At 41.7% G+C, this 20,567-nt stretch overlaps 1 protein-coding gene across 22 annotated transcripts in view; it reads left to right on the top strand.

Moving 5' to 3' along the window:
* MEF2C (myocyte enhancer factor 2C) overlaps positions 1 to 20,567 on the top strand; it is a 256,797-nt gene that overhangs the window by 62,995 nt on the left and 173,235 nt on the right. Inside the window, exon 1 of one of the 22 annotated variants that reach the window (XM_053293553.1) lies at positions 18,227 to 18,278. The exons of the other annotated variants lie outside the window; for them this stretch is intronic. The gene's annotated coding sequence lies outside the window, so the exon portion shown is untranslated. Of the gene's footprint in view, positions 1 to 18,226; positions 18,279 to 20,567 lie in introns of those variants that run through there. 22 annotated transcript variants of the gene reach the window in all.

Raw genomic sequence — 20,567 nt, 5'->3', positions numbered from 1 at the left:
GCACCACGTGAGTGTTTGGTGCATTACTGGGAGCTCCCCAAGTGTGCCCACCGCCGCTGCAAGCGCGCTCACCAAAACCCAGGTGAAGCAGCAGGCTACTTAAGGGGGCTCGCTGCCATGTTGCCGCTGGGAGCCGCACGGACAGTGGCTGCGCTTCCTTAGCCCAGTTTTTGCTGCTCATAAGAATAGCTTCTCTGTCAGGGAGTTGCTATCAGATGCAACATGATCTGTGCAAGATCAGCAGATTAGTGGAACATTGGAGAGCATGTATGTCTGTATGTGTTAAAGTCCCAGACCAAAGAGCTTGAGAAAAACCCATAAAACCTCAGAGTTGATAATGATAACAGTAACAATAATAACAAAAACAATGTAGGCATTTCACAGTTGGCAATTATAACTTGCCCACAAGCTTACGATCTAAACAGATGGATACATAAGAAAAGGAAGGCGGGGGAAAGAAAGACAATAGGGGAAGAGAGGTGCTAATCTAAAAATACAACAAATTAAGGACAGCTGAGATGGGGGGGGGAGAAGAGATTTTCCAGTATTTTCACCCCAACCTTATCAGTCAACACAACACCTAAGAAATATCTGTTATAAGATGGGCAGATCTATATTTGGCCAGCCAAACTTCCCACAAAATTCTGACTCACACATTGAAAATCCTGAACTTGAAGATTTTGACATCCAGACTAAATTACTCATGAGTAGTCCTACTGAAATTAATGTGGCTACTCATGGGTAATTTAGTCTTGATGTCAGCCACTGGTTAGTATATGCCCATCTGAATGGGTTTTCTGAGCATTAAAAGTACAGTAATTAATTCAGATCTGTGTAGAAGCAGTGGGCAACATCCAAACTAGTTATGACTAAACACAACTGAAACAATGAGACAAGTTAGTAATGTCTAATTAATTTCAATGGGACTTGGTCATTACTAGCTTAGTCTGGATGTTGCCCATATTTTCAAATGGATCAGATCAAGTTGTGATGTTTTTCTTGGTTTGCATTGGTAGAATCCATTGGTAGGATTCAGGCTCATTTGTCATATGACCATTGCCATTAGTGTAAATTGTAAGAATGTGGGGATCCTGTGTATTGGTGTGTAACTACTATGGAAAAGGTACAATGTTTTTGTTGTGAACAACGTATGTTACAATTGAGCTATTTAAAGATAAAATGAAGGAAACAGGAAGTTGACGTAAATATTTAAAATTCTACTGAACTATACTTAGCTCCTGTGAAATGTAGTTTCAGTATATTGTTCTGGTCAATCACGACACAAGAGTTGGACAATGAAGCTTTATTTTAAAAGCAAGTTGTCTGTCTTCCTCTTATTTGCCATTATGTTTTGGTAAATTACAATGACTAAGAAAGTCATGCTTCCAAGGGGGTGGGTAAATACACACACACACACACACACACACACACACACACACACACACTTTGCTTTTGACTTTTCAAATTTTATCTTAAACAAGCCACTGGATATGTCACATTATTTACCAGTCTTCGGTATCATATTATTGATCCTCATACTGAGCATCCATGCAAAACAGAATATATTTTTAATTGCTGTAGTTTATATAAACAAGGCATCCTGAAACATTTTCTTTACCATGATGGTATATCATCTTTGGATACAAGTTAATAAAGAAATATGCGTATCTGTACAACAACCCTCCAGTGTTTGTTGCTAGTTTGTTTGTGTTTTAGATTGTTATCCCTTTGAGGACAGGGAACCATCTTGTTTGTTTTTTTGTTCATTGGTTCTGTGGCTGCATTTTCATTATTTTAATCCTGGTTAAATGGGGTTGACCAACATCAGTGTGATTGTGAGAAGCCCTACCTGATGAGAATCCTGGTTAAGTTGTGTGGCATTAACATTATGTCATATTTAATCCCGGATTAGATCTGGGCTAGTCATCTGGCCAGACTCCCTGACCAAGATTCCCTGATAATGAGAACCTGTACCCTACACTAGGGGTGCGCACAAAACTGGGTTGTTCAGTTTGAGTCAAGACTGGACTTGGACCAGACATGTTCAGTTTTGGCACACATACACCTGGACAGCAACACCACCCCCGGTTCAGTTTGGAGGGGTTCACGAGTTAATTTTTAAAAAAACTTTAAAAAATTAAATTTTACTTACTGTCACCCGATCCAAGGGCTTAGATTCGACCATGGTGTGTGTTTCCATAAGTCCCCCCCCCGGCCTACATTTATGTATAAATCTCTCAGTTTGGGTGGTTTTTCACCCATTCCTGGCCTGCCTTCCATTGTGGTGGCCATTTTGGAGGCTGTCATGCATGCCCAATGGGCCTCCGCATGGCTGGTTGACCCCTGGCCTTGCGAACTCATGAACCCCCCTGAACAGGCTGGGGGTTTGGTCCGATAGTGAACCGAACTGCGGGGCGGGGGGGGCGTGGTTTGATATCAGACCATCAGACTGAACAGGTTCGACATCAAAGCCCGTTTGCACATCCCTACCCCACACTGATCCTGGCTATCTGCACTCCACCCATAGATGACCGCATCCAGAGTTGAGCATGCCCGCTGACATTCCAAGCCTCCTGCCCACACTCCATGGCCATGCAGCCAAAACACCTTTGGCTGCACTCTGCCTGACAATGCACTTGTCACCCACACTTGTCACACATCCCTACACCAGCTGAAACACCCACACTCCTGCCCCTTCAAGCTACAGCACAGCATGCCATGGCCAGTAGTACTGGGCTAGCAGCCCCACACTCCACTGACAGATGCTGGTAGAGAGGTCTGCCTGCTCATGTGAGAGTGGTCAGGTTCACTGTGCATAGGACCAGTGCTGCTCCCTCACTTGAGGGTACAGGAGAGTTGTGGGGGATGTGTGTGTGATTGTGTGACATGTGGACAGGGAGGGACAGGGATAGGAAGTGTTACACAGGTGGCCTCTAGATACCCCTTCCCCACAGGTGCACTTGGTCTGAAGGGGCTTATTTATTTATCGTTCTGTTCTATTCTGTTTATTCAAAAGGGCTGTTTTGGCCATTGGCCGTAAATAAAGTATCTATCTTCTGTTTTATTTTATTTTATTTTATTTATTTAACAAATGTGTAGACCAACTCAAACTTCTGTCTCTGGGCGATTTACAATATAAAACAAATTAAGAATGAAAACCTTAAAAGAATTTAAAACTACAGTCCAGTTAAAAAGCTTGGGTGAAAAAACATGTCTTTAGAAGCCTTTTAAAAAGTTGTCAGATGGGGAGGCTCTTATTTCAGCAGGGAGCACGTTCCAGAGTTTTGGTGCTGCAGCAGGCACCAGACAAGATGGTGGAAAATGCAGACGAACCTCTCTGAATGATCTTGATGGGTAGTGGTGCCTCTGGTGAGAACATTCTCCTTAATACCCAGGGCTGTTTACCTAAGCTGTGCCTAATACCTAAGCTGTTTAGGGCTTTATAGGTAATAACCAGCACCTTGTATTTTGCATGAAAATGTATTGGTAGCCAGTGCATTTCTTATAGCATAGAAACAATATGGTCTCTCTGAGATGACCCAGAGACCAACCTGGCTGCCACATTCTGTACCAACCGTTGTTTCTTGACTATGTACAGAGGCAGCCCTACATAGAGAGCATTGCAGTAGTCAGGCCTGGAGCTTACCAGCATATGTACCACTGTTTTGAAGTACTTTATCTCAAGAAAGAGACGCAGCTGGTGTATCAGCCAAAGATTATAGAAAGGACCTCTGGTCACCACCTCAATCTGGGATACCAGGGAGAGGTTTGGATCCAGAAGCGCCCCCAGACTGCGTACCTAATCCTTCTTAGGAAGTGTGACCCCATTCAGATCTGGCAGATCAAAATCATCTCCAAAGGTTCCAACCCCACAGAAGTACCTCCTAGGTCTAATGATTGCTTCCTTAAGGCAATGAGGCATCCTGCCCTCCCCCAAAGCATTTATAATATCTAGCAGACCTTCTGTAGCAATCCCACTGCCTGATAGTATAAGCCATGTTGGACAAGGGTCAAGAGAACAGGTGGTAGGCTGCACATTCTAAGCAGCTTGTCCACATCCTCAGGAGTTACCAACTGAAACCGAGCCAGCCTAACCACATAAGAGGGTTGGACACTCCCGCATCAGACACTGCAGTAATTGTGGGGTCTGAGTCTAAGTTCACCCAAATATGAGAGAGTTTATCCACAAAGAACTCATTACCAATGTCACAGTGGGTAATTGATGGTTCCAAATTGTGATTCAAGAGAGGAGGGGCACATACTAGCCCTCTAAAAACCCTGAACAACTCCTCTGGGTGTGAGTTTGCGGATGCAATCTGGGCAGAAAAGAATAATTTCTTTGCTGCATGGATTGCCGGAGCATCTTCAAATGTGCTCAATGTTGTAATCTGTTGGATTTGAGATGAGTCTTTCTCTTTTTCAACGAGTTGGAGGCCCCTTTCAAAAACGCATTGCAATGCCAGGGATAGCACCAATTAATTTTGCTGAGGCAGGGGGGAGATGCCAAATTGATGCAAGGAGGGAAACTGATGAGTCTCCTTGGAAAGCCAGCTAGAGAACAATGAGTCCCTGAGGAGTATTCAGTCCTCTCCCCTCCTGGCAACTGACTCATTCACAGTGGCCAGCTACCTCCGTTGAGGTACACCTGCCCATCCTGAGCATAGGCAGTGCCCCGAGTATGGTGGCATGCACTGTAAGCAGTGCTGTCCAGAATGCGGCAAGGTTTTGAATTTGTCTAATCCAACTCTGGCATTGAACCAGGACTGTCTGATTGCATAGCCTGCCTATCTGTCTAGTCCTGGACAACCCCTTTCTGTGTGCCTGCCTCTCTCCCTCACTTCCTGTCAGGGTGACCCGGGCGTCAGTTGGGCCATGACCAAGTGATTGCCCCATGGCAGGGAACAGGTTAATGTGTTCTCTGCTTGCTCTGATGGCTCCCCTGTCTTGCTGGGTGGCCTGAGCAGCTCCACAGAGCATGGCTGAGCATGCTTGGAGCTGATGTGCTTCCCACTCTGGCAATGGGGCAGTTAAGACATTCCAGCATGAGGGCAGGATGTGAGGGTTGCTGGGATCCTATCTGGGTCCCTGAAGGCTATTGGCTCACATGATCTTCTTGCCTGGAGCCACTAACCGGGATCATGTAGGTGCTGCATCACAGCACCCCATCAGTGATAGTGTTGTGTGCCAGACTCACCCACTGATCCTGACTAACCTCTGGGGACAAAAAAGTGATTATTTGAATATGGCCTCTGTAAACTGCTTTGTGACCTTTTGTTGAAAAGTGATGTGGTGGTGGTAGCATGAAGCATTGTGTGGCCCAGACTCGCCGCCACCACCACCACCACCACCAAAAAACAAACTACTGTTTCTGGCATGATTGCTAGCCTTTGTGTCATGGAAGGTTAGGCAGGCAAAGGGATACTGAATATCCCAGTGGTTACAGTGAAGGGAAGAAAGGGAGAATGTACATAAATGCAGGGTCACAGATGACCCTATAGTATGTAGCTAATTCTGTATCCAAGCTTCAGAATTTCTGTGTCAAATCCATTTTTAGTAAGTGAGCAATATCATTAATTTCAGACCTTAAATGAATAGATTATGTGTATTTTATATTTGTTTGTTTGTTTTTGTTTACATAGTCAGACAGGTGTTATTGACTGGTTTGTTTTATCCAGACAATGAGTCCTTCCCAAGGACCTAGGATGGCTGAATTTTATTGTCAATGTTGTTGCTGCTGTTATAGATATCGTCGCAGAATATAGGCTGTTCCCAGAATATAGGCTGCTTTTTGTAATTGGCTGATGGTGATTTCGGTGGCCCCTGTGGTGTTGAGGTGCTCTTCAAGGTCTTTTGGAACTGCACCCAGGGCGCCAGTTACCACTGGGATTATTTTGGTCTTTTTCTGCCACAGCCTTTCAATTTCAATTTGTAGATCTTTGTATTTGGTGATTTTTTCTATTTCTTTTTCTTCTGTTCTGCTATCCCCTGGTATTGCTATGCCGATTATTTTCACTTGTTTTTCTTTCTTCTCGACTACAGTTATATCTGGTGTATTGTGTGGCAGATGTTTGTCTGTTTGTAGTCAGAAGTCCCATAATATTTTTACATCTTCATTTATTATTACATTATTATTTATTACATCTTCTATTATTTATTATTATTATTAACATTTATAAACTGCCCCATCCAGAGGCTCTGGGTGTTATTTTAACGTGTTATTTTAATAACACATTAGTTTTTTTTTGTTTTGATTGTAACACTTTAGTTATGTTCTAAAAAAAATTTTCTATATACTGTAAGTGCTTGACTTACAGTATATAGAGCCTGACTTTGTCCAGTGTGGACTGGTGGGCGCCGGTGCTTGCATCGTTGTTTACTGCCATTGATAGCTCAGGGTGCATTCCGAAAGACTGGGGCCTGTCCATCATTGTACCTATCTATAAGAAGGGGTGCAGAAGTGAGCCAGGCAATTATAGGCCGATCAGCCTTCTGAGTACAGTTAGCAAACTTTACGCTAAACACCTTTATGAGAAGCTGAGGGATTGGATGGACCAGGATAACATTCTTGCAGAAGAGCAAGTGGGGTTCAGAGAAGGGAGGTCTACTGTTGACCATTGTTTTGTTCTGCACCATCTAGCACAGAAATATGCTCAGTACTTGAATGTTGCCTTTGTAGATCTTAGGTTCCCCTTTGACTCAATCCCACAGGATAGGCTCTGGGATAAATTGAGAGCTTCCTCCATTGATCGGTGACTCTTAGCTCTAATTAGAGCCCTACACGTACCGCCAACCATGAGGGTTAGGTGCAATCCACAGGGAGGATTAACCAGAGCTATTCCAATTGGAAAGGGGGTCCGTCAAGGATGTGTGCTGGTGCCCTTGCTGTATAACTTTTTTGTTAATGATATGGTGACCCATCTAGATAGCTGTGATTTCCATCCTCCCAAGCTAGCTGGAAGAAGTATCTCGGTGTTGCTGTATGCAGATGACGTGGCCATTCTGGCCAGAACCCCAGTGGGTCTAAGGAGGGCCTTGGGGGCATTGGCTGTTTATTGTAAGAGAGAACGGCTGAGTATTAATTACCAGAAAACAAAGGTGCTCTCCTTTGCTAGGAGACCCAAGAGACAGATATGGAAAATAGATGGACAAAGGATAGAGCAGGTCCAAAATTTTGTATACTTGGGGGTAGCTGTTCACTCATCAGGATCAAGATGGGCCCATGCCTCTCATGTGGCCCAGGCTGCCCAAAACAGCGCCCAAGCTATTTTGCGGTTCTATAGAACCAGGGGAGGGTATTTTATCCCCGCAGCCTTAAAACTTTTTCAAGTGAAATCATTGGCACAGTTACTGTATGGTGCCCAATTGGGTCCTTACCCAGATCTGTCCCCCTTAGAAGGGGTGCAGTCTAAGTTCTTGAGAGCAATATTTCAGACACCCAAGTGTACCTCTAATGCGAGGCTCAAATTGGAGGCGGGTCTCATTAGAGTTGAGGCCAGATGTTGGCAAATGGTGCTGTTTTATTGGCTGAGAGTTTTTTCCTTGGACACAGGGCTGAGCCACTTAGTATTAGAGGATTCTTATCAGTCGACCTGGAAGTGCGCGCTGAACCAAAAGATGACCACTTTGGGCCTCGATCAGTCTGCCCTGCTTGTGCAAAATTTGGAGACAGCTAGGAAGCTCATCAAACAGAGAATTGAGGATACTGAGAGACAAACAGATATAGCAAGGGTACCTGACTTTCAGAGCCAGGAATCAGTCAGATATAGTCTGGCCCCAGCATCCTACCTCACTGTTTTGGAGGTGCCCCCACTTAGAAGAGTTTTTACCCTGGCAAGATGCAATGCCCTGCCTTCAGCCCTCTTAGAGGGCCGATAGAGAGGGATTCCCTATGGGGAGAGGCTCTGCCCATGTGGTGAGGGTCAAGTGGAAACAGTCACCCATGTGCTATTGGAATGTTTGTTCTATAGAGACCTGCACCGGGATCTCATTTACCCTTTGATAGCTAAATGCCCAGGTCTTGATTCTCCTCAGATGACTGACAGGCTGTTGGAAGGAAGTAATTCCTGCGCCACCAGACAGGTAGCTAAATTTTGCAGTGCAGCCCTCCGTTTGCGGAAGAACTTAATAATGGGGAAATAGGCGATGGATTTAAGGCCAGAGCAACTTGTAGCCATAATGTGGCTAGCTGCAGATGAGCACGCAGGTACTGGTATCACCTGTTTATCAGCTGTAAATCTAATGACAATATTTTCCAGAGCTCCTGAATTGTTTAACCCCTCCCAGATTTAGGAGTCGAGAAGGCAACTGGTTGAGTTTTGATTTGTGTGTAATAGCCTCATAAGTAGGAAATACTGCTGCTTCCTTTATCTCCAATTATTTTAGTAGTATTTTCAGTACCTTGATCTATGCTGAGGAGGACTTTTTAAAATTTATTTGGTGTTATTGTTTGCAATAGAAGTTTGATTGTCTTCTCTTTTACATTTGTTTTAACCTCATGCTGGTCGCTGACCGAAATAAAGAGATTGATTGATTGACTTACAGTATATATACAGTAACTGTGTATATATATGTATATGCAGTTTGATACATGCATGTCAGAAGAGAAATTAGTCCAACTTGCTTTTAAACTGAGAATGAAAATGTATTCACCCACCTGAACTTCACAGCATTATATTTAAGAACTTGGCAGTATTCACTGGTGGAAGGGAATAAAGGCAGCTTTGACTTACAATCTCTAGCACTTAGAGTACATGGCCAAACTGACCCTGACCTTGATAGCATCACATGAGTAATCTTTGCATAGGGATGAACTGTTCTTGAACAGTTTCTAATGGTTCATACACAAAAAGACTTTCCCTTTAATAAACAGCATATTCTTTTGTTCCCTTTTAAAAAAAAAATCACAAACAAAACTTGAAGTGGCTACTAAGAAACCATGCTCTCTATTTTTGCTTTGGTCTTCATTCTCTTTAATGTCTATCCTGCATGTTCATGGATTGCAGATGTGGGGAATAAACATCTCCATTTTGAATGTGTATATATAAATTTATAGTTACTTCGTCAAAGACAGTTACACTCCGCAGGTGTTGCTATGACTTATTTAAGGGTCCTGTGAGATAATTTGCTTATTTTGTATAATTGTGCATAACGAGTTAAAAGCAAGAAAAAGTGTCCCCTCAGGAATCAGCCTCTTTTCTCTCCTGCTTTAGTTGGGAACAGATGAGCACGTAGGCAGTACTATTGTTGGCACCTCTTTTCTAGCTGGTCAGAACTAGAGAGAATTTCACAGCAAGGCGAGTAATCTGAGAATGGCCCATAGTGAGCTTGGATGTGTGGGTGAAAGGACACTTTGTGGGATAGAAAGCGCTGCCCATGTCAACAATCGCATAGGAAGATTATTGCTTTGCAATAACAATTTGAAACCAATATCCCGGGACCTTAATGATGTAAAGTTCATAATGTATTATCGAATCAACCAGTGCTGGAATTCTTAGTGTTCACAAGAGGCAGTAAACATCCGTAGGATATATTTTAAGTCATTTACATTCAGATTTTCTTTTATACTACAGATGCAAAAGATGCAGCAATTTTACATGCAACGTGTTCTCTTTTTTTGGTCAAGTGCTTGGCAGCTAACCCGTTCATGTGACTGTGTTTAGTCTGGGGACAGGGAGACCCCATCGTACACGTGCATGAATGTAAAAGTCAGAACAGAGCCTTAATGCTATAATCCAATCAAGAGGATCTGCTACTATCATAATCTCAGACTGAGTGGTTCATAATCAGCAGATGAGACTGGGAATGAATTGCAGCCCTTAGCAACATATTTACTCAAGGGTTATGCTTAAGAAGATATTCAAAACATATGTTAGGTTTATTGGTGAGGACAATGTCAGGATGTGTTCTCTTCTATTGCTTGTAGATTATTGGCTGAGTAAAGTTAGGCCTTTCCTTTAACTGTCATTCAGCATTTCATCAGCAATTTTTGAATTTACAGATTTGGGGGACACTTTATAACCCCACTGAATGTTGAGAAACAGGAGTTACTGAGATATTGGAACAAAATTCGATATGCACCTTCAGGACGCAATTCTCTGTTTTTGAGTTTGAATACCAGCTGGAGCTTGCATTTGTTTTCAGAGATGTATGGCGAAAAATACAAGATGCCAGACAAGGCGATATCTGCTTGAAGACTGAGATATTATAATTGCATTCGATACACACATTTAGGGTCACATCCCAAGTCTATTCTCATGACCAGCCTAACCCAGGCTAGGGCAGCCCAGGCTGGGTTAGGCTGCTCGTGTGCTGTGGTGGGATCTGCATGGATCCCAGCGCTGCCTGCCTGCCTAGCCCTGCTTTTGAGCCAAGGTTTAAGGGTGCAAGCAGACCCTTAAGCTGGCATTGTGTGTGTGCTCCGGCCGCTTGCAACCCAAACACTCACCGAGTCATGCACCTAGAGCATCCAGCATGGGAGTATGCCCCAGAGATCCACGCTGCCAGGAGCAGCACAGATCATGTGGGTGTTCCATTCCAATGAATGGAAACCGATCATCTGGGGAAAGGTAGGTTCGTCCCTGCCTCCTCCACCCCCACCCCATCTGCCCTCCTGCCCACAGACCTTCCATGTGAATAGCCCTTCTGTGTTCTAAGATGTGGTCTAACTCTCTTCAAGATGTAGATAAAAGATATAAAAGACAAAATAATGTGACATCTGCCTTAAAGACTGAGTTGTTCAAACTGCAGCTCCACCCTGTGCCCCAGTAAATATGCAAAGTACAATATCGTGCAAGATCAAACTATTGTTCTTGAAGAACAATCTATTTAATTACTGGATGTAGATGTTCTCATTGAGGACACTCAAATACATGTTATGTTCATACCTGAGGGCCTGGCATAAGCAAAAATATTTTTAAAAACCTTGCTTTCTGAGCATTTTTCCCCCAACACATTCTCAATGGCGATAACAATATTGGCAAATAATATTGCCCATATGACATTAATACCAGTAAACTCTGTTGCCAGATTTGGCTTTTTTAAAGCCAGATTTTGGGTTACAGCCCATTTGACTCACGAGTATACCCCTTAGGTTCTGGCCACACTGCAAAAGCTAAACTCATATTCTGTAGAGCACCCTGTGAGTATATTTTGTTCTGTTGCTGTAGACCTATTCATGTTATGTTCAACAGGTGTATAGACCTTTATGCACATAGAGTTGTTTACATGTTATGTTGAATGAATGTATAGTCCAGTTTCTATCTCTGCCTGCATTTCAGAGGGTCTTTATCTAGATTTACTTTGTAAATGAATGCATTCTTTCAAAAGTATGTACCCTCACACAGACACTGCATGTACAACATAATAGAGATCTTCTCACGATTAGTGAGAAGAGCTCATGGACAGGCTGTGGGGAAGACAGGTTTAGACTACCATCCCTGCAGATAATCTCCCATTATGCCCTGGGTGGGCAGATCACCCGTCCAGAGGAATGGTGGCTCGCCTGTGGCTCTCCCGGCAGCTCTGGGGGTTGGAGTGCTGGGATGCACTGCCATGAGTGTGCAGTGCATTATTGGGACCCCCCCCCAAGTATGCCAGACACGATTAAAAAAATGAAGTTTAGGGATAAGCTTATTTAAGAAGGAGGCTACTTAGGTGGGTTTGCCACCGTGCAGCCACTGGGATGGGGTCCAATCCTGGCAGTTCACATGAGTGTGCAAAACCAGGCTGGGCTCCTTTAGTCTGGTTTTGCATGTTCATGTGAACAGCCTCAGTAAATTTTACAGGGATCTATTTAATTCTAGGGAGCTTTCATAGCTTGTGTACATGCTAGAGAGTATCACTTGTTGGCTAATTCACTTGTTGGTTTCTGATGAGAAGAAGTGGTTGCACTTCAGTGAGAGCAAGCCTAAGCAGTGGCTTAAGCATATCAGTAATATAATGTATTTATTAATTATTTTATTTTATTTTTACACTTGTATACCGCTCATAGTGGTGTACATGGTTATTCTTATCCTCACAACAACCCTGTGAGGTAGGTTATCCTTAGAGATACATGAGTGGCCCAGAGTCACCCAGTGAGTTTCATGGTTGAATGGGGATTTGAACTCGGGTCTTTGTTGAACATCTTGGTTGGTAATTCCAGGGTTCTAAAAGCTAGCCAGTGTGCTTTTTGGTCTGCCACTGCATAACATCATGAGTGTTTTAAGATTTAGTTGTTTCAAAATGAAGTTTATAGGATCAGGTCAGAGAGGGGGGAAATCTTCTCATTGGTAACAAATATTAATTAAATAATCAAATTAAAGATTTTGTCAGCACTTGGCAACAGTTGTTTGAGTCTCAGCCTTGGAAGAGTATTTGCCTTGGAAGAGTATTCTTGTAAACAGTACTAATCATATATTTGTGGTCAGGTCTTTATCTTAACTGCAGTTTCCCTTTTAGTTAGAACTATTGTACATAAAGTGGGAGGGGAGGGAAATGCCCTAATATGAGAGGGCTTTATTCAAGGTGCTTACAGAGTATCATTTTAGTACACACCTGCACCTTATCTGCAGTAAAATTCTCCTTCCCATCTGGCAGGGTTATAAAGAAAACCAAGCACAATATAGGGTCTACTACAACTATTACTACACAAATATTTATATACCACTTTTTAATGGAAGTTCTCAAAGCAGTTTACATATAAATAATTATAAATCAGACACTAGCAACAACCACTGGAGGAATGCTGTACTGGGGTTTGATAGGGACAATTGCTCTCCCCCTGCTACACATACAAGAATCTTTACTTTAAAAGGTGCCAATGGGCTGGTATCAGAGCCTTTAGGATTTATAACAGTTGGGACGCATCTTAACTAACGCTCCCATGAGATGCACTGGTACTGCAAATGAGATCGACTAATTCAGCACCAACACTTGCATGGGTGTGTGTGAATTTTGATGACTTCCCCTTCCTCCAGAAACCCTTTGTGTCACCTGTAAACATGTCCCTGACAGTTGTAGAACCCTCAAGGACATATTTTCAGGTGACAAAACTATAAAGTTGATCAATTGTAGTTCATTATTTCTTCATTCTTTGTCTTGTAACTAACAATAAGATTAGCACATTTTCTTATGAGTTATGTTGAAATCTATTGTGCATTGTGCTTCCTATGTCTCTCTTGCTAAACCCCTGCTAACTGGGCAAAGAGGCATCTTTTTAACGTGGTGATGCTCTTTCTTTAGCAAGTGGGGGTAACTGGCCCTATCTAGCCCCAGCACAGTACCTCCGGTGACTGTTGCTGGTGTCTATCTGTGCCCTTAGGGATCCATCTTATCTTATTTATTATTATTTCTCTATGTAAACTGCTTTGGAAACTTTGTTGTTGTTGTTTTGGTGTATGCATTCCTTGTCATATAGCAAAACAATGTCCTATTTGATAATGTAACCTCAATTTGTGATTTCAGAACCAAAAGTAAAACTGAGCTAAATTGAACAGTTCTGAGGTAAAATCTTTTGTAACACATTCTGTTTGTGTGTTTGTGTGTTTGTGTGTTTGTGTGTTTGTGTGTTTGTGTGTTTGTGTGTTTGTGTGTTTGTGTGTTTGTGTGTTTGTGTGTTTGTGTGTTTGTGTGTTTGTGTGTTTGTGTGTTTGTGTGTTTGTGTGTTTAAAACTGTGATCTGGGCTGCACACCGACAGCTGTTTGAATTGCAGCTTTTATATTGAATCATCCCATCTCATGTTCTGGTGTGTTTAAAAGGTTATGTGAATTGACCTTGTTTGGGCAAATAGAAGCAATGTGAAGTGCTGGATGATTATGGTTTTATTGTGATGGAAAAGTAGATGAGCAAACCAAGCCATACAAACTCATTTGTAACTTCCATTAGCAATTCCTCAAGTACCATCAGGAACACAATTTTCTGCAGTAATAATTATTTCCATGAAATCCTTCAAAATGAGTAGATATGAAAGGCTGCTTCCTGAGTGCTAGAGTATACTTTATAGCACACCATTTCTTAATTGCATGTTTGGGTTAATGTATGTGTACATCATTCAGGCTTATTTGCTGAGCCTCATGTGATGATTTGACCTCAGAAACATGATCTGTGAAAGGTGGGTCTGGAAATTAGAGGGTTTTTTGTTTGTTTTTCAAATGGTGGACCTTGTCACTGAAGAATCAGAGCTGGAATTTGGGCCATGTTGTAATAGGTGCTATACAGATGTGACATACCATAGTGATTGCCCTGAAAAATGCACATCCCAAAAAGTTCATTGTACAGCCATTTATACTAGTGTAAGTTCTGCTAAAGTCATGACTGCTCAGTATAAGCCACCCTCCCATAACTCGCCTGGCCTGGGCCTGATTGGATCACATCAAGAGCTCATGTGGATTCAGGAAGGCAGAAAGTCTCTCTTTCTCATTAACAAGGTCTGGCCATATGTCACACCATTTTAAGTAGAGTGTGCAGCCTTTTAATTGAGGCTGTCAGGTCTTTAAATGGACAGATCTATAGACTGGACTTGTCAGAACTAATCTTTCCTTGTACATTGTTTTCTCATATTTTGTATTTCTGTATGCATTTGTATTTTCACATAGAAAATGTGTGTTGTTGAGCAGTTGAAATGTAAGACTGCATTTAATTTTGTACATTTATTATTATTATTATTATTATTATTATTATTATTATTATTATTATATTTCTGTACCACATGATAAAGACATATCTAGGTGGTATACAAAGTTAAAACAACGAATGGATGTAAAACAATATAAAACAGTTAACATTCACAAAACAAGTAAATCTCAAAAGTTAAAAATGTTTTAAAAATTAATTTCAGTTAAAAGCCTGCAGCAGGGGGAGGTAGACCTTGAGTTTCTTCATAAAAGCAAGCAGAGAAGGAGATGCTCTTATTTCAAGATGGAGCATATTCCAGAGCCCCGGGACAGCCACAGAGAAGGCGTGGTCACGAGTCGCCACAAACGAGCTGGTGGCAATCATAACTGGACCTCTCCAAATTAATAGGTGACAGGGTTCATAACAGAGAAGGTAAAGTATGATGACACTTAATACACCACACCTCTGGCCTCAAAAGACGCCCAACCCATGGTGGCTAAATGAATCAATCCAAATTATATTCTGTGGCTTGCATATGAATCCCATCTCCCAACAGGTTCCATGGTGTAGCATTACAGGAGCTTGTGAAAACTGAACTTTTTGCATTTTTCACAGAGAAATCTGCTGTTTAGTTTCTCTTCATGCAGATTTCTAGTAGTTTATAAACCAAGCACCATATCACTGTTCAAGTATTCCTTCTAATGAGGAATACCCTTACATATTGTCACATGCAAAATTGACAGAATTATCAGTTATTAAGTTGCACTTGCTTTGAGATTTCCCCCCCCATTGAAAAGTGGTATATAAATAGTAGTAAGTAATTTCCTCTGCTGTTGATTGTCATACCTAAGGCTTCCTGAAAGTAGTTTGTGATATAAAAGTTGTTGCACTCATAGGTAAAATAATGCATGCTGCAGAATGATCACCATAATCTTGATAGTTTAACAGGGGGTAAATGATCCAGGCAAAGTTAAGAACTTGTCTAAGTGATTTAAGTGGACATGTTTCCCCTTTTTAGTAAAGGGGACTTAAAGGTGCATAGCTTTATGTGAATCATGTCCAGTATAAAGTTGCTGAGGTCCAGAAAAAATTGCTGAAGAGAAATATTCTGGGCTGGGATCCAAAAAATGAGTATTGGATAAGCCCTATAATATTTTCACCCCCCCTCTCCATTTTGATCCACATATCACAAACTGTGTTTGAAAGTCCCTTCAGTTTCAAAAACAGTTACTATCTGCGTTCCCTCTAACAGGGAACACAGATCCAGGTTTCCAGATGTTGTTGACTACAACTCCCAGAACAAAACTTGATCCCCAAACAAAACTTGATCGCTGGGGATTCTGGGAGTTGTAGTCAGCAGCATCTGGTTTGCCCTGCTAACTGGGCAAAGAGGCACCTTTTACCGTGGTGATTCTCTTTATTTAGCAGGGGGAGAGTAACTGGCCTTATCCACCCCCAGCACAGTACTTCCAGTGACTGTTGCTGGTGTGTGTCTTATGTTTCTTTTTAGAATGTGAACCCTTTTGGGACAGGGAGCCATCTTGTTTGTTTGTTATCTTTATTTGTTTGTTATCTCTCTTTGTAAACCGCCCTGAGCCATTTTTGGAAGGGCGGTATAGAAATCGAATTAATCATCATCATCATCATCATCATCATCATCATCATCATCATCTGGGAATCCCTGTTAGAGGGACCACTGGTTACTATGTGGCAAGACACTGAAATCTAATGCCCCCTTAGATGACTGTGCAGGACTAATTTGTGCAGATTTTTAAAACTTCTAGGCTTGGTAGTTTTAAAACTTGCTTTTATATTTTGCTGCTTTTTTATTGACTAGTTTACATTTTTATTATTAAAAATAAATAGCAAATTTATGAACTGATCTCTTTAAAAAAATTCTAAAGAAGACTGTATAACAGCGAGCTAGTAGACGTAGTTTTTTACTGACTTTGGTTAGGGCACTCAATATTAAATTGAATAATATCATTAAATGAATTTTATTATATCTCTGCAAGAAACCTCGAGGGACAGAGCTAAATTTCTTGGCAGCATGGTTAGTATTGAAATGTGCTCTGCCCTGACATTTGTCAATTCATTCCAGAACTGAAATTATTTCACTTAGGGATATGTATTGTTGCCATTGCTTGGGGATAGTCGGTGATATTTGGGAAAGTATCAGCTGTACTGAAGGTTTGGCATTTTCAACTTCTGCTGAGGTCTTAATCAAAAAATACAGTTGATTGCATGGCAATTCTGTATCCCTTGAATAAAATCTTGTCACCATTTTCAGTGTATAATAAAACAAGAGCATTTGGTTCATATATGAAGCACTATACTTTCTAGCCTTGGTTTAGTACCATTAAAATAGTAGATTAACTTTGCATCAGGGGTCAGTGGATCATTTATGGGAAGTACAAAGACGAGTGGCATATTGTAGCAAACCTTGTTCCTAGTCTTCTACAAGCTTACTTAATTATTATTAATAGGATATCATCGAAATGGCACTTTAGCACTCAACAGTTCAAATGCAGAAATTAGTAATTGGGTCTGGTTCACATGGTACCTTGTCCTTTGCAAGTTTTATGCCTGTAAGAGTTCACTGTGTGGTAATTTTTCTGTTTGTGTCATGTAATGTGGGACTGATTTTCAGCCTGTGTGAACCAAGTATCTAACTCAGATGAGACTGCAGGCCAGTATGGTCATGCAGTGGAGCAACCATATGGCTGCATAATTGTGTGGCAAGCTATAGAATCACAGCTAATATGATTGCTTGGTTATATGCATTTTCTCTTGCTTCCAAATTGATATTTCAAAGTGCTAATACATGCCTTGCAGTCCATTTTAGTGTTCAGCCTTATAACAACCTGTAAGGTGTGACATTATAATTCCTATTTTACATACAGTAAAGTGAGGCAAAAGTCAGCAGCGTACCCAAGGCTGTCCAATATGTTCATGGCTAAGCTGTTTTAAACTGTTTGAATGTTTTAATTTCTGTGTTAATTTGTTTTATGTTGTTGTAAACCTCCCCAGAGACATGTGTTTGGGGTGGTGTACAAATATACTAACTATATAAATACGCAGGCAAGCTTGATAAACACTCCTGCCCCCTTTCTCTCATTCATGCAGTTTTCTATTTGTGCTGTTAACATTACTGACTTCAGTAGAGCGGTTCAGGGTAAGTTCTGCATAGGTATGAATATTTGCAGGATATGGGGTATGAATGAACTAGAACAGATATTTGAATGATAAGATAAGATGTGATAAAACAGTCTGATGTGCTCTTTCAAGGAATGAAGGTTATACATGTGCATCTGATATAAATAAAGGTGGATGTGTATGCCTGTACACATGCACATACCACAAATATTATAGCAGAAGATAGCATCACTTCTGTGAGTCATTTATTCATTTTACTTATTTATTAAATTGCACCCTGCCCTTGTGGCATACATGAATTACCATGTATACTCTTAAAACAAGTCACAGCTGTGATCTATTGTTAACCATGTTTTTGTTATAAAATCATTAGAAGCTAAAATTGGATTCTCCTCTTAGATTCTGAAAAGAGTGCTGTGTTTTTACTAGTAAGCACTCATATAACCAAGTTTTAAAACTTTTGAATTTTTTCACAAGTGGAGAGAATGAAAAGTGCCACACAAGAAAACACCCACCAAGTACCACACAGGTAAATATACATAACATTAGATATGCATTTTTTTAAGTACAGTGGTCATACAGTTATAGATATATAATATTTAAAAACCAAGTGTTCTACATGTGCAATGAAACCATTTACCGTATATTTGCATTAAGCTCAATTAATGCAGATACTGAGCCTTTCTCATGATCCCATGTGTGGGCTTGAGGGTGGGCAGCAGGGAAAGCTAGAGCAGCTTACCTTCCCCACAGGTGATCTTGGCAGAGTTGCTGAGCACGCAGATCGCACACCCAGATGAGCCGCTGATGCCCCAGACAGTGTGGAACTTCGGGGGTCGGGACGCATTGTCCCAGTCCCCGGAAATCCTGCAATGCACCTCGCAAGTCTGTGGTGCTGAACCCACTCCTGTGTCAGTGCTGGCTGGGAGCAGCCATGCAGACACATGAGCAGTTAGCTCAAGTTAAGGGCAAACTCGCACCCTTAGCCTCGGCTAACCGGCAGGCTTTGTAGGCGAGTTTGCTGCCGAGGTACCACCGGGATCTCTGGAGCTCCCAGCAGTTCTAATAGGCAGCCAAGCCCAGGCGTAACTGTCATAGCCCAGACTTGGCTACCCATGAAAACAGCCTGAGTTGGATCCAAATGCAGAGGGTGTCTTGTGCTCACAGAATGGCTATTACACACCTTTTACTAGAGCAGTATGTGATGAGAGGGAAACTTAATACAAAGTGTTTTTTAAGCCTCTGCAGAAGCAGACTCCTTAATTTTGCCACAGAAGTAACTTTAATAGCCGCTACTCATATCGCTTACATTTATACCCCGCCCTTTCGCCAAGGAGCTCACGGTAATGTCCTTGGGTTATCCCCCTTTTATTTTCACATCAGCCCATGGGGCAACTTGGGCTGAGAGAGAGTAATTGGCCCAAGGTCATGCCACTGAGCATCAGAGCCTAGTGTGGATTCAAACCCAGCCCTCTTATCTGCAGTCCTAGTCCAGCCATTACACCACACGGGCTCTTTATCAAACTTACATATAGTCACCAATAATCCCACCAGTGTCCCAGTCAGGCCTGGAAAAAACCAGGGTGGTTCTAGGACCAAGGGCGTTGCAAGGCTGGAGTGGGCCTTGAGGCAAAAAGCAAAGATGGGCCTGCTCTCCCAGCTGATGGGGGGGGGTCCCCTCAGGGACCCAGGGACATTTGTACCCCCTTTGTTCAATTTTAGCTATTCCACTGCCCATGTCCCATAGGCCATGCAATAGTTGTCAACATAATGTGAATAAAGGAATCACAACAAACCTGGCTAGGAACTTCAAGCCCTATAGCACCCAGTTCATGGCTAGGAGCAATTGTGACTGCTGTAATCACAGAGACCAGTGTTTCAGGGGCGTAACCATAATAAGGCAAGGGGAGACAGTTGTCTGGGGGCCCACTGCCTTGGGGGCCCCCCCAGAGGCAAGTCACATGATTGACTCGCCCAGCCATGCACCCGCCCAAGCTTCCTTCAGTGGTATTCATCCTCCAAAACTGATGTGTTAAGACCTGAAGCTACCAGAACAGCATGTCTTTCTCTAGTACCATTCAATGATTTACATCATCCACAATTGACAAAACCTTAAAAAAACAAATTTAGGATGATGTTCTATTGTGGCACATTGATTATATATATATATATATATATATATATATATATATATATATATATATATATATATATAAAATTTTATATATATAGTCTATAATATATATCATCTCTGCTTTTTGTTACCACTATTCAGCCTCATTTAAGATTTCTTTACTTCATGAGTTGAGCTTCAGTGAGGGGGGTGGCATTTTAAAATCTTGTCTCTGGGCCCACTCCAACCTTGCTACACTCCTGCAGTGTTTGTTTCATGGCTGTTGGTCTGTTTGCTTGGAGCTTGCTGGGTTTTGGTTGCCTGTTCTGTTGGTAGATGGGTCATGTCAAAACAGCTAGCTAACTTTGGGCCATGTCATACGTTTAACAATGTTGTCCACAGCTCTTTTTGTTTTGGGGAGAACTTGTATTCAAGTGGCAAGACAGTATATCCCCCCCCTTTTTTTTCTTTGCTGTAAAGTAAAATGAGGAAGAAATGGAAGTGAAGAAGAAACCTGAATTTATTGGATTTAGTGCTTGCTGTTTAACTCGGCTTTGGATTGCAGTCCTTAAGTACATTTGACTAGTATTGTTTTTCAGTAAAGAGAAGAAGAAGTTGGGCATCAAGATGCATGTCTTAATTTATTTATTTTCCAAATTTGTATACCACCCAAACTTCTGTTTCTGGGCAATGTTTAATGCATTG

The sequence above is a fragment of the Hemicordylus capensis genome, chromosome 2, assembly GCF_027244095.1.
Source record: "Hemicordylus capensis ecotype Gifberg chromosome 2, rHemCap1.1.pri, whole genome shotgun sequence".
NCBI classification, from domain to species: Eukaryota; Metazoa; Chordata; class Lepidosauria; order Squamata; family Cordylidae; genus Hemicordylus; species Hemicordylus capensis.
This window is presented reverse-complemented; position numbering and strand designations above follow the sequence as displayed.